Source organism: Gavialis gangeticus, unplaced genomic scaffold (genome assembly GCF_001723915.1).
Source record: "Gavialis gangeticus isolate Ggan-Ray unplaced genomic scaffold, GavGan_comp1, whole genome shotgun sequence".
In the NCBI taxonomy this organism is placed as follows: Eukaryota; Metazoa; Chordata; order Crocodylia; family Gavialidae; genus Gavialis; species Gavialis gangeticus.
In genome coordinates, this window is record NW_017729029.1 from 67,604,643 (window position 1) to 67,615,256 (window position 10,614).

Here is a 10,614-nt window from a genome sequence, read left to right on the forward strand (position 1 = left end):
GAAAGTAAATCAGAAGCTAATTATTACATGCTTCTTTCTAAATTCCAGTGTACATTTCTTTCTTTCTTTCTTTTTTCTTTTTAGAGACCAAAACAATTATTTTAAGCTGTGACATACTACTGGACTCTACCTATGGTATATGGCAAAACCTCACCATCTGAAGCTAATTTCATATCCCTACCTACCTATTTAAAAGGTATTAGGTGTGTAATAATGGTTGGGAACAATAAACATCTATAAATCTATAAACCTAAATATCTCAATGCTGAGGATCTATTTCATCATTCTATCCAGTTAACTCAGTTGCAAGGCATTTTCATTCATGCAATACAAAACCTGATTTTTCTTTTTACTTCAATTCTTGTCAGGTAGGGTAATACTATATAATCATTCCTGATATGTATTTTTCACCATAGGCCTATATCGCAGAGTCCCCTTCCTCTCAGGGGTGGTATTTGCTCAGGATAATTTCTGAAGGCCTTGTTCTGAAGGCCTTTGTCTAGTTTCTGAAGGCCTTGTTATACCTTATGCTGTAAGCCATACAAATATTGATCACTTAGGCCATTTTTACATGTGCTCTGGGAGGGGTGGGGGCACATTTTAGTATGGCTCCCTAATTAATGGGTGCTTTGAACTAAAGCTCATCAAACGAGCTTTAGTTCAAAGCAGCCCACCTCCATTTTTCAGTGCAGGGATGCAATTGATACTTGTAATGGTAGAGTCTGTTGAAGCATGTTAGAGCAGCTCTCTGAGTTGCTCTAATTAAGACCCTCCCTCCCCCAAAACATATGTAAAAGTGCCCACTGTGCATTATTTTAACAACAATCTTTTTGAAGAAATGTTTTACCCCTAAAGAGAAAGGGCAACATTGTAAGTACCAGCTTACTCCATTATCAATCAATTATCAAACTGGGAGCAACACTGACTGTGAAGGTAATATTATCCTTCTCTTCTGGCTAAAGGAAAGATGATAAACTTTATGTAGTCTTTCAGCAGGAAGGAGAGAACATTAAATGTATAAAAATAATCTATTAATGAGAGTGCATGTATTTAAACTTCTTGCTATCTAAAATCTGAATACTAAAAAATCTAGCTACATGGGGTACCTATGAGCAAGCCAATAACACGTTAGTAAGGGACCCTGTGTAGATTTAATGAGAATTAAATCCTTGGGGAAGAAATAATTACTCTTCTGAGGTATAAGGCCATCCCTCAAATGGAAAGAGAATTCCCTTTTGCCTCTATTGGCAGGAAGCAGCTTCAGGAACTGTCTCAAACCTAGAAACCAGTTACATCAGCAAAATGTTTTTTGTTTTCAAAGATTTTTTATTATTTGTGTTTATACAGCACAATGGAACCTTATTCTGATTTGGATCAATGAGTGTAACATTAATATAATAATAAAAGAAGAAAAAAGTCATATTCTTTTAGTACAGTTTATTAAATAAGAATATGTAACTACTATTCTGATACGAGTAAGAAAGATGTATTAATTCTATATAAAATCAAGAAGTGGAAGTATTAACAGAGTTACTAGTGTATATATTCCATTACTCATCTCTCTGACTACATTAAGATATACAAAATAATTATGCATGGAAGTCTGACAACCAGAAGAGCAGAGGTCTATTTACATTTTAAATAAAAACAAAAATGATCACAACAAAAACACCACACACTGTTATCCACCACTTCACATAATTTGTAACCAGCACAAATTACTCTGCTCCCTAGGACTTTTTTTCTGCTTGACTCTACGAAAATAGCCCTGAATCCAATATGCTCCAGCCAAATTACTTAGATGAGTTGCATGGTATTGCATTACATTAAGTTGCATCATGTTGTGTCAGCCTTGCCCAATGAAATTCAGTAGTGCACAACACACTGGAACTAAAAAGAAGTCTCTCTTTTGTGTCCAACAGGCTCTATTCAATCCAAACTTTTCAAAGCAAAGCAGATTAAAGTGGAGAAAATGTCAAATTTTCCACTATGTTTGTGAACTAGAAAAGATCATGGATGACTGACCACGCAAATTGCTACTTTGGCACATCATGAGTCATAAGATGCTTGCAGTATATCTTAAACTGACTGTGGCAAAGGAAGTAATTTAAATACACAGAAATACTTTTTGAGGGGTGAAATCTTCCTTTCTAGTAACTGGTCTCTAAGTCTAAATACAAAAATACACTAAGTCTGTCTTAGAATATTCTGAAATCCTGACATTATTATTGTTTTGCTATGACACTGAGTAGATGGCACAGGTATAGTTTGAAATTTTCATTTGTCAAAGAAGTTATTTCACTAACTTGTTACTGACAGGAGAAGCATGGAAGCAAGAACTGGAAGGTGGAAAGGTTTCTAAAATAATGGCTCTAGAAAGACAGTAATCAATACAGTCATGAATAAATACATTCAAATATAGTCAGATAAAGCAGAGAGCTGTCCATAATTGTTAGAATGTCCACCAGACTTCCAAAGGTTCAGATTTGTTCCCCCACCTCCCTACAAGACCTCTGTATTTTATTTCATTTCTTACTTCTCTAGCTGGCTAAGGCAAAGCTGTTGTTTGTCTTATTTAGAGTACAGGACTACAAGTTTCATTGACTTCCAACTGGAAATGTGCTCCTTACCCGTTGAAGCATTTCTATTGTACTTATGACAACAGAGACAAGAACCTTTGCATCTTTCTTTTCGCCTAGGTCAAGAACAGAAAGAAGTAGCCTCTTTTTCTCTTCAAAACATGTTATCAAGTCTACTTAGGCTGAACAGATCTTTTTGAATATTTTGTATATTAAAATGGAACTGTTGGATCAATAAAACTCTTAAAATATACACAAGTGTTAATTAGTCTAACACATACTGTAGGCTGCCTTTGGCATGTGAATGAATTATTATAATTTTACAAACATAAATTGCTAATTAAAGAACTGGTAATAGAAGAGGGAATACAAACCTATTTGCCTGATTAACAAATTTTATAATGAAAATTTATTACCAGTCATATCATATGATGTAGTTAAGTTGCAGAAAATGGCTTTGGTGCTCATTACATTTTATATTCACTCTGTGATGTTATTTTCATTATATATTAACTGTTTGTAATGAACCATAAGGAATAATTGCTATTAAAATGTAATATTTTGATGCAAGAGTTGCTGAGGTAAAACATCAGTTCCTGCCATATGATTAAAAAACTGCAAATGATGAAGTATTTGAATAACAACTTCTTAATAGCTTACATTAATATAATGATTTTAATATGTAAGGATGCCAAGTTTCTTTATAAACTATATACATACAAATACTTCTTCACTCTTGGAGAGGTAACTAATTTATAAAAGGATGTTTATAGCCAGGTCGGTCACTGGAAAAAAACACAGCGTAAAAGAACTTGATAAGCCATAGTGAGAGAAAAATGTGATCATGCCTTGTGATACAAAGTTCCAAAGCATTGGAGTGATTACTTCCTAGTACAAGTTCTCAGTGATAATCACATCTTCATTGGCAACCCTTTGATTTGAGGACAGTCTCTACCGTGGGTTCATTGATAGATCTTGAGATGACTTCAGATCCCTCCACAGAAGTTCATAGATTCATAGACATTAGGGCTGGAAGGGAACTCAGCAGATCATCGAGTCCAGCCCCCTCACCCAGGGCAGGAAGTCAATAGGGGTCATAGGAACCTAGCAAGATAAACATCCAAATGTCTCTTGAAGATGTTCAAAGTAGGTGCTTGAACCACCTCTGGTGGCAGTCTATTCCAAACCTTGGGGGCTTGGATGTTAAAGAAGTTCTTCCCTGTGTCCAGCCTGAAATGGTCATGGAGGAGTTTGTAACCATTTGACCTTGTCATCCCTTGGGGCGCTCTGGTGAACAAACATTGCCCCAGATCCTGGTGAGCACCACTAATAAACTTGCAGGTGGCCACCAGATCACCCCTGAGCCTGCACGTTTCCTGGCTGAAGAGTCCCATGGCTCTCAGCCTCTCATCTTAAGGTCTGTTTTCCTGACCTCTGATCATGCACATGACTCTCCTCTGCACTCTCTCAAGTTTCTCCACATCTTTTTTGAATTGTACAACCCAAAACTGGATGCGGTACTCCAACTGCAGCCTCACCAAGGCTGAGTACAACAGGAGGATGATGTCCTTGGATTTGCTTGAGAAGCATCTATGGATGCAAGCCAGTGTTTTGCTCACTTTACTAGCTGCAGCATCACATTGAAGGCTTATGTTCATCTTGTGGTAAATCATGACCCCCCAAGGCCCTTTCATCTGTAGTGCTAGCCAGCGTAGCACTGCTGAGCCTATAGGCATGCTGCAGGTTTTTCTCCCAAGGTAGAGAACTTTTTGGATGCAGGAGATCTGCTAGTTCCCTGGAGAGCCAAGGGGGCTGCTGTGCCTTTTTGCTGCCTTTCCTCTGAGATGGAATAGACTTTGCTTGTGCATCCAGGATCGCTTCCTTGAGGATTAACCACGCATCCTGAACTCCCCTGTCTTTGGGTTTTGGTCCTTTAGGTCCTCACTGACAAGCCTCCTGAGCTTGTCAAAGTCATATTTCCTGAAGTTGAGGACTTCTATATTGCTGACTGACTTGCCAGCTTTACGGCAGATGGTGAAGGTGATCAGCTTGTGGTCACTGTTGTCCAGCTTCCCTTTGATCGTTAGGTCACTGATTAGGTTGTCCCCATTGCCAGTACCAGATCAAGCAATGCTTTACCTCTCGTCAGCCCGTAGACTTCTTGCATCAGCTAGAGCTCATCCATGCATGAGAGAAATCTTTGCGACCGCTCGCATTTGGCTGAGTGCTCTTCCCATGAGATGTCTGGGTAGTTGAGTTCTTTCCACAGGGGAGAGTAGACTGCAGGCTTGGATTCATCTCCTTTTCCTTTCTCAGATCTGTCTTTTCTGCTTTGAAGACAAGGAACTTTACTTTGAAACAAGCTGCTGCTTGGTTGAGTTGCAGAGCCATTTCAGTCCCTTTGCAGGCAGGTTCTCCCAACTCATGATGTCAACCTCCATTTTTTTGAGGTATGCCTTCAATGTGCCCTTGTTGTTTTTCCTCCGGCTACCACAAAATCTCAGGCCATAGCTAAGCTGGGAGTGGAGCACTTGTTCTGAGAGTCAAGTCAGGCATCCATACACAGTATCCAGCCCAGTGGAGTTCATGCTTAAGGATCACTGGCTCAATTCTGCTAACATTGGACTAAAAAAGATGCTGGCATTTGTGCAGCAATTTTCCCATTTGATGTGGAGGATTTTCTAGAGACATTACTGGTGATACCTTTTCAGACTCTTGAGATGACAATGGTAGGTCACCCACATTTCACATCTGTAGAGGAGTGTGGGGATGATGACTGCACTGTAGACCTGGACCTTTGTATCTTTCTGGACATAGCAATCAATAAAGGCACATTGAACCAATTTCCCAAAGGAGGAACTTGCACACTGGATTATGGGCTGGATCTCCTCATCAGTGTTCACTCTGAGAGAGTGGACTACCAGGGTACTTGACTATCTCCATGGTCTACCTCTTGATGGTAATTTTGAGAGGAGGATAACATTGATGGCCTGGAACAAGCAGATAGAGCACTTTAGTTTTCATGATGTCGAGAGAGAGGCCCAAAGTTTGGTAGGTTTCTCCAAAGGTTTTGTGATCTGGAAGTTTTCCTCAGTGTATGGAAGGATGGCAGAATCAACTGCATATTAAAAGTCAAGGATGTTTGTTTCAAGCACTTTGGTCTTCAAGCAAAAACATCCCAGACTGAAGAGCTCTCCATCTATTCGGTATTCAATGTCAATTCTGGAAAGAAGTTGTTTTTAATGAGAACCAGGATCACTGTAAAAAAATGGAAACCAAAATTGGGACGACGACACACCCTTGGCTTGTCTCTGGTTTGGATAACAAATGAATCTATCTCTGATCTGCCACAAAGAATGGTCAAAGTCATCTGTTTGTAGAAAAGCCTTAGGATCTTTATGTACTTTTCTCAGGACATCCAAAATCAGGCCAGTATTTTCCAAAGGGCTTCATGCTTGAAATCATATAATAGCAGTAGAGTGAATCTATACATAGAAAGGCTATAAGGACTAGACTGCGATATGCATTATGCCCCCAAGAAAAAAAAGGAATATCTTGTTAATACTACTACACAGCTACCATGAAACATAGTAATAACTAAGGTTATGCACTCGGTCCAGGATCATGCCCTAACTCCAACTTCAATACAGAGAGATGCAGTGAAATAGGAGAAATGGGCAGGAATATCTCTATTACTCACTCCTTTTCTTGCCAACTCAGAGAATACTGTAAATTGGTATTTGTAACAAGGTGCCAGCCCTGAACCTACAGGCATAGGCTAGCACTGTTGTTATGAAGCATCATACTTTTCAGACCATTGATGTTGGACATGCACTGCAACCTAGAAAGACAGGTCAGGGGGGATGAAGGGGTTATATGACTTGGGGTCATATGACTGATAATGTGAGGAAGAAAATAAATAAAAGGCAGGACCTATTTCACAGTTAGACATGCATGACAGAAGGAACCTGTTGGAGGATTCGCTACAGAAACTAGAAGGGCCACGGATGCCTACTGAACGTAGCCATCAATGATAGTCATGTGGTTAGGTGGTAGAGCCTAAGAACAAGGTTTTGTTAGTGGTCTTTCTAGAAAAACACCATGGAGTGTTGCTATCAGTCTACAGAATGCTCCAATAGGACTTGGGAAACAGATTCAAGAGTAGAGGGTTGAACCATTTTTATTTAGGACAAATAATAAAAGAAACCCCATTTGCAATGTTATCTAATGAAACCCTTGAAAAAGGTGGCAGAGGCTTGGTTGTGGCAACAGAGAGGAAACATATATTAACCCTCCTATACTGGCAGTAGAGACCAATAGCAAATTACCATGCCCAACCACATGGTTAGAACAAAAAGGAAGCACAGAGAAATTGATCTACAATAGCATAGGTGCATCACAATGGCTCCTGGAATTATGTGTTTTATGAACAACCTTTTTCTCCAGGTTGTATCTCAAAGCACAGACACCCTGATTTTTATTCCGTTAGTAGCTGTATAATGTCAAATTATATTTGATATAACGAGTGCTGCCAAAATGAGTGTTCGTATCACAGCAGCAATGTATAAAACATGTAGATTTTTGGAAACCAGTTTACATTTTACTAATAATTATTTCAAAAAGGAAGCAGTGAGAAAGACCAATAGGGCTTAAGAATAAACACTCCTGATAAGCTTAGGCATGCAAAACTGTTGATGATACATAGAGACATGGTTTTCTGAAATTGCTGTGTGATATAAAAAGACCTATATGAAGCAGGTTGCAAATAGTTCCTAAGAGATTGAAGCACCCTAGCCAGAGTTAGGCCCATCTGCTCAAATTAGGACTGTGATAGAAAGGAGCTGACAAGCAGCTTCTATTTTCATCTTATTTTTGAATTCCCGAAACCTCATTTAACTACATCATAGATTTCTAGTTTATTCATAAAGCAATCTTAATTGTTCATTCATTTTCAACCTAAAACTGTTTTAAAAATATTGCCGTATGATAGCTACTATCCTGATAAATTATCTTTGGCCATTGATATTGCTCTTTTTCTCCATATCTTATTGATTTAGGGAAAGACACACTTAGGACATTTTGTAAATTTATAAAAGTATATAGACATAAAAAAATATGTTTTTATTTGCCTGCCTGTTTTGCAGCAGATGGACATTTACTTGTGTTGGCACTCTTTGTATTTATCAGAAGTTATAACATAACTAAATGAAATAATTTATTTTTCAAAAACTCTGATATTACTGCTGACTCAATAGCTTAAAATTGTATCAAGTGGTATGATATTTAGCAGGTTAAAGTTGTCAAGCTGACAGTAAGACTCATCTGTCATTGGGTGTTAGCCCCTCATATTTATTTCATTGTGAATATTGGATTCATTGTGTAATTGGTCTCTAATTTTTTATGGAAAATTTAGTAACACATGCAGCCATATACTGGGGGTAGGCAAGTATCTAATGCAATTTACAAAGGACAATACAGTGTTGTATAACTATACGTCATCATTCTCAGCAGATTTGTCTACAGGGCAAGGAACAACCAACCTTGTAATCGCTATAAAAGCTCCTCTATTTCACTCAGGGTGAAAGTAACCTTACATAAGATGGCCTGTGCAAAGCTTTCTACTCTGAGCTGTATTTAAGCTCTTAGCATGGGGATTAACTGGTGCAGATGGCAAGACGTAGACCTTTATACTGAATAAATTGCATCTGGGAAAGACATAGAGTGTGACCACTGCCAAAATATTGATTTCTATTCCAACTTTCATAACAAAATGAGCATCTTTTAGTTTAAATGATGAAATCCAGGTTAGAAAAACTTCTGAACTAAGCTGGAACATTATGGTTACTTCCCTATAGCAGAATACACTTTTGAAAGGAGGCTCATTAATTAGATGAAATATGATGCTTATTATACTTATTATTCTGTTATACTGAATTAAATTGGCAATGCTTTGTCTTGCTCTAAAGGTTAACTACTCAGGCATTAAATAGAAACTTTCAACATAAAAATGCCTTTATGCCTGGGCAATATGAGACTTTTGTTTACATTGCAACTACTGTGAAAGAAAGTGGACATAGTAGGAAAGCAGATATACTATACAAATGTAGCAATAGCAGTATCAAGAAATATTTCAAGAAGTGAAGGTTTCTACTGTACATTTATACAATAAGTATCTCAATTAAAAACCGAAACTTGAACTGCACATTAAAAAGTAAAAGGGATGTTTGAGAAATGAGTTCTCAGAATCCCATGACGCTTTATCATTATAATTCAGTGTTATAATGGACAGGCCTTAGTGCATATCCAAGTACCTTCCCCCATTTGTGAACCTCCAAAACTCCAAGTATTCACACAATTTCTGAAAGTATTGCTGTTTCCTGAAGAACAGTCTCATTTTTTCTGGAATAGCGCAGATGGATCTTAGCTGCACAATTCCCATTGACATTAATGGGAGTAATTTGCCTAAAATCCCATTCTGTTTTGAAAATTTCAGAGAGGGTTTTTAAGTGTAATTTTCTAAAAACCACATAATTTATGTTGCATTTCATTATTCAGCCTGTCTGAGATGCATTCAGATCTTTTCTTTGCTCTCTGCAAAATTTGGTTAGATAAAATAAAATCTGCGCAAAGAAGGACAATTACAGAAGTACAGACATGTCAGCTTCAATATCAGTTACTCAGAAATCAGGAATATAAGTAATAATTAGGGTGCCTTAGAACACAATTGTTGATTAAATTGTAGCATACCTAGCAGTAATGATTAAAAACCATATGCTGAGGAATTGGAGGGGCTTTTTTTCTATTTAGGAGATAATGTGTTGTTTTTATCATTAATTTTGAAAGGTCAGAAAAGGTAGTATTGCAATGAAAAAGAGAAGCTCATTTTATGAATATTAGTCAGTTACATCTGCCCTTTCATAAAGCACTCAGACCTATATATTTGAAGGATATGCTTATTCTTACCCAAAATTTGATGAAAGATTATATTACAGTGCCTACTGTGTGACATTTAGTAAAGTAGACCACAAAATTAAAACGGTGTTTTTTTTATTAAATCTTAGAAAATTTGACACTGGCTCACTCTATGATAGCTGCATATCAACCAACTTTGCAGAATAAATGGGCATGAATGTATATGTAAGTACATATGTGTGTATAAACACACATACACATGTACATGTATAAATGTGTGTGTGTGTACACTTATATATATACTTTGTCTATTTATATACTGCACACATACATATCAGTTAGGGACAGAAGTTACACATAAACCGGTTTAAGTGATTAGAAACTGGTTTAAACCTAAAGGGCGCATCCAGACAAGACCGCATGTGCCTCTTACAGCGTCTCAAACCCCTTTGAGATGCTACAAGAGGCACATGCAGGAACAGAAAAAGGTTCCCTCTGCTGTAAGTTTGCAGCACGGGGGCAAAATTAGACCCCTGGGTATCCAGGGGTCAATAATAAATAAATAAATAAACAAGCTAAAAAAAGTGGGGCAGGGCATGGTCCCAGATCAAGCCCTGAGACAACCGGAGGCTGGGTCCTCCATAGAGATGCTCTGGCTGCCAGAGCATCTCTGTGGTCGGCCCTCACCCTGGTGCTGAAATACGCTGCCTGCCCATGCAGGGCAGGCAGCATGCCAGCAGCAGGGCTCCGATGCTGGTAAGTAAGGGGTTGGGGGGACTGGAAAAGGGGGAGGAGACTATGTGGGGGGGACCCTTACTGGCCCTCCCCATTTCCCCAGTCCCCCTGATCCCTTCCCCACCTGGCCCCAACACCCTGAGCCCCCTGAGCCCTTCCCCACCTGGCCCCACCCCCTGCCTGCCCCCAGGCTCCCTCAATCCCTGCCCTGCCAGGCCCCATCCCCACCAAACTCCCCAATCCCTGTCCCCCCACGCCAGCATTCCCACAATTAAAAAAACCCCAACACCTCCCTCCCCCAGAATTTACTGCCACTTTGAGCTGCCACCTGGGTCACTGGGGCCTGCCCGCACAGAGGGGCAGGGTGACAGCCCCAGGGGCCCCAGCC

General features: G+C 39.0%; 1 protein-coding gene across 2 annotated transcripts in view; it reads right to left on the reverse strand.

Annotated features, from left to right (window-relative positions):
• FSTL5 (follistatin like 5) overlaps window positions 1-10,614 on the reverse strand; it is a 777,648-nt gene that overhangs the window by 682,491 nt on the left and 84,543 nt on the right. The gene's annotated exons all lie outside the window — the stretch shown is intronic.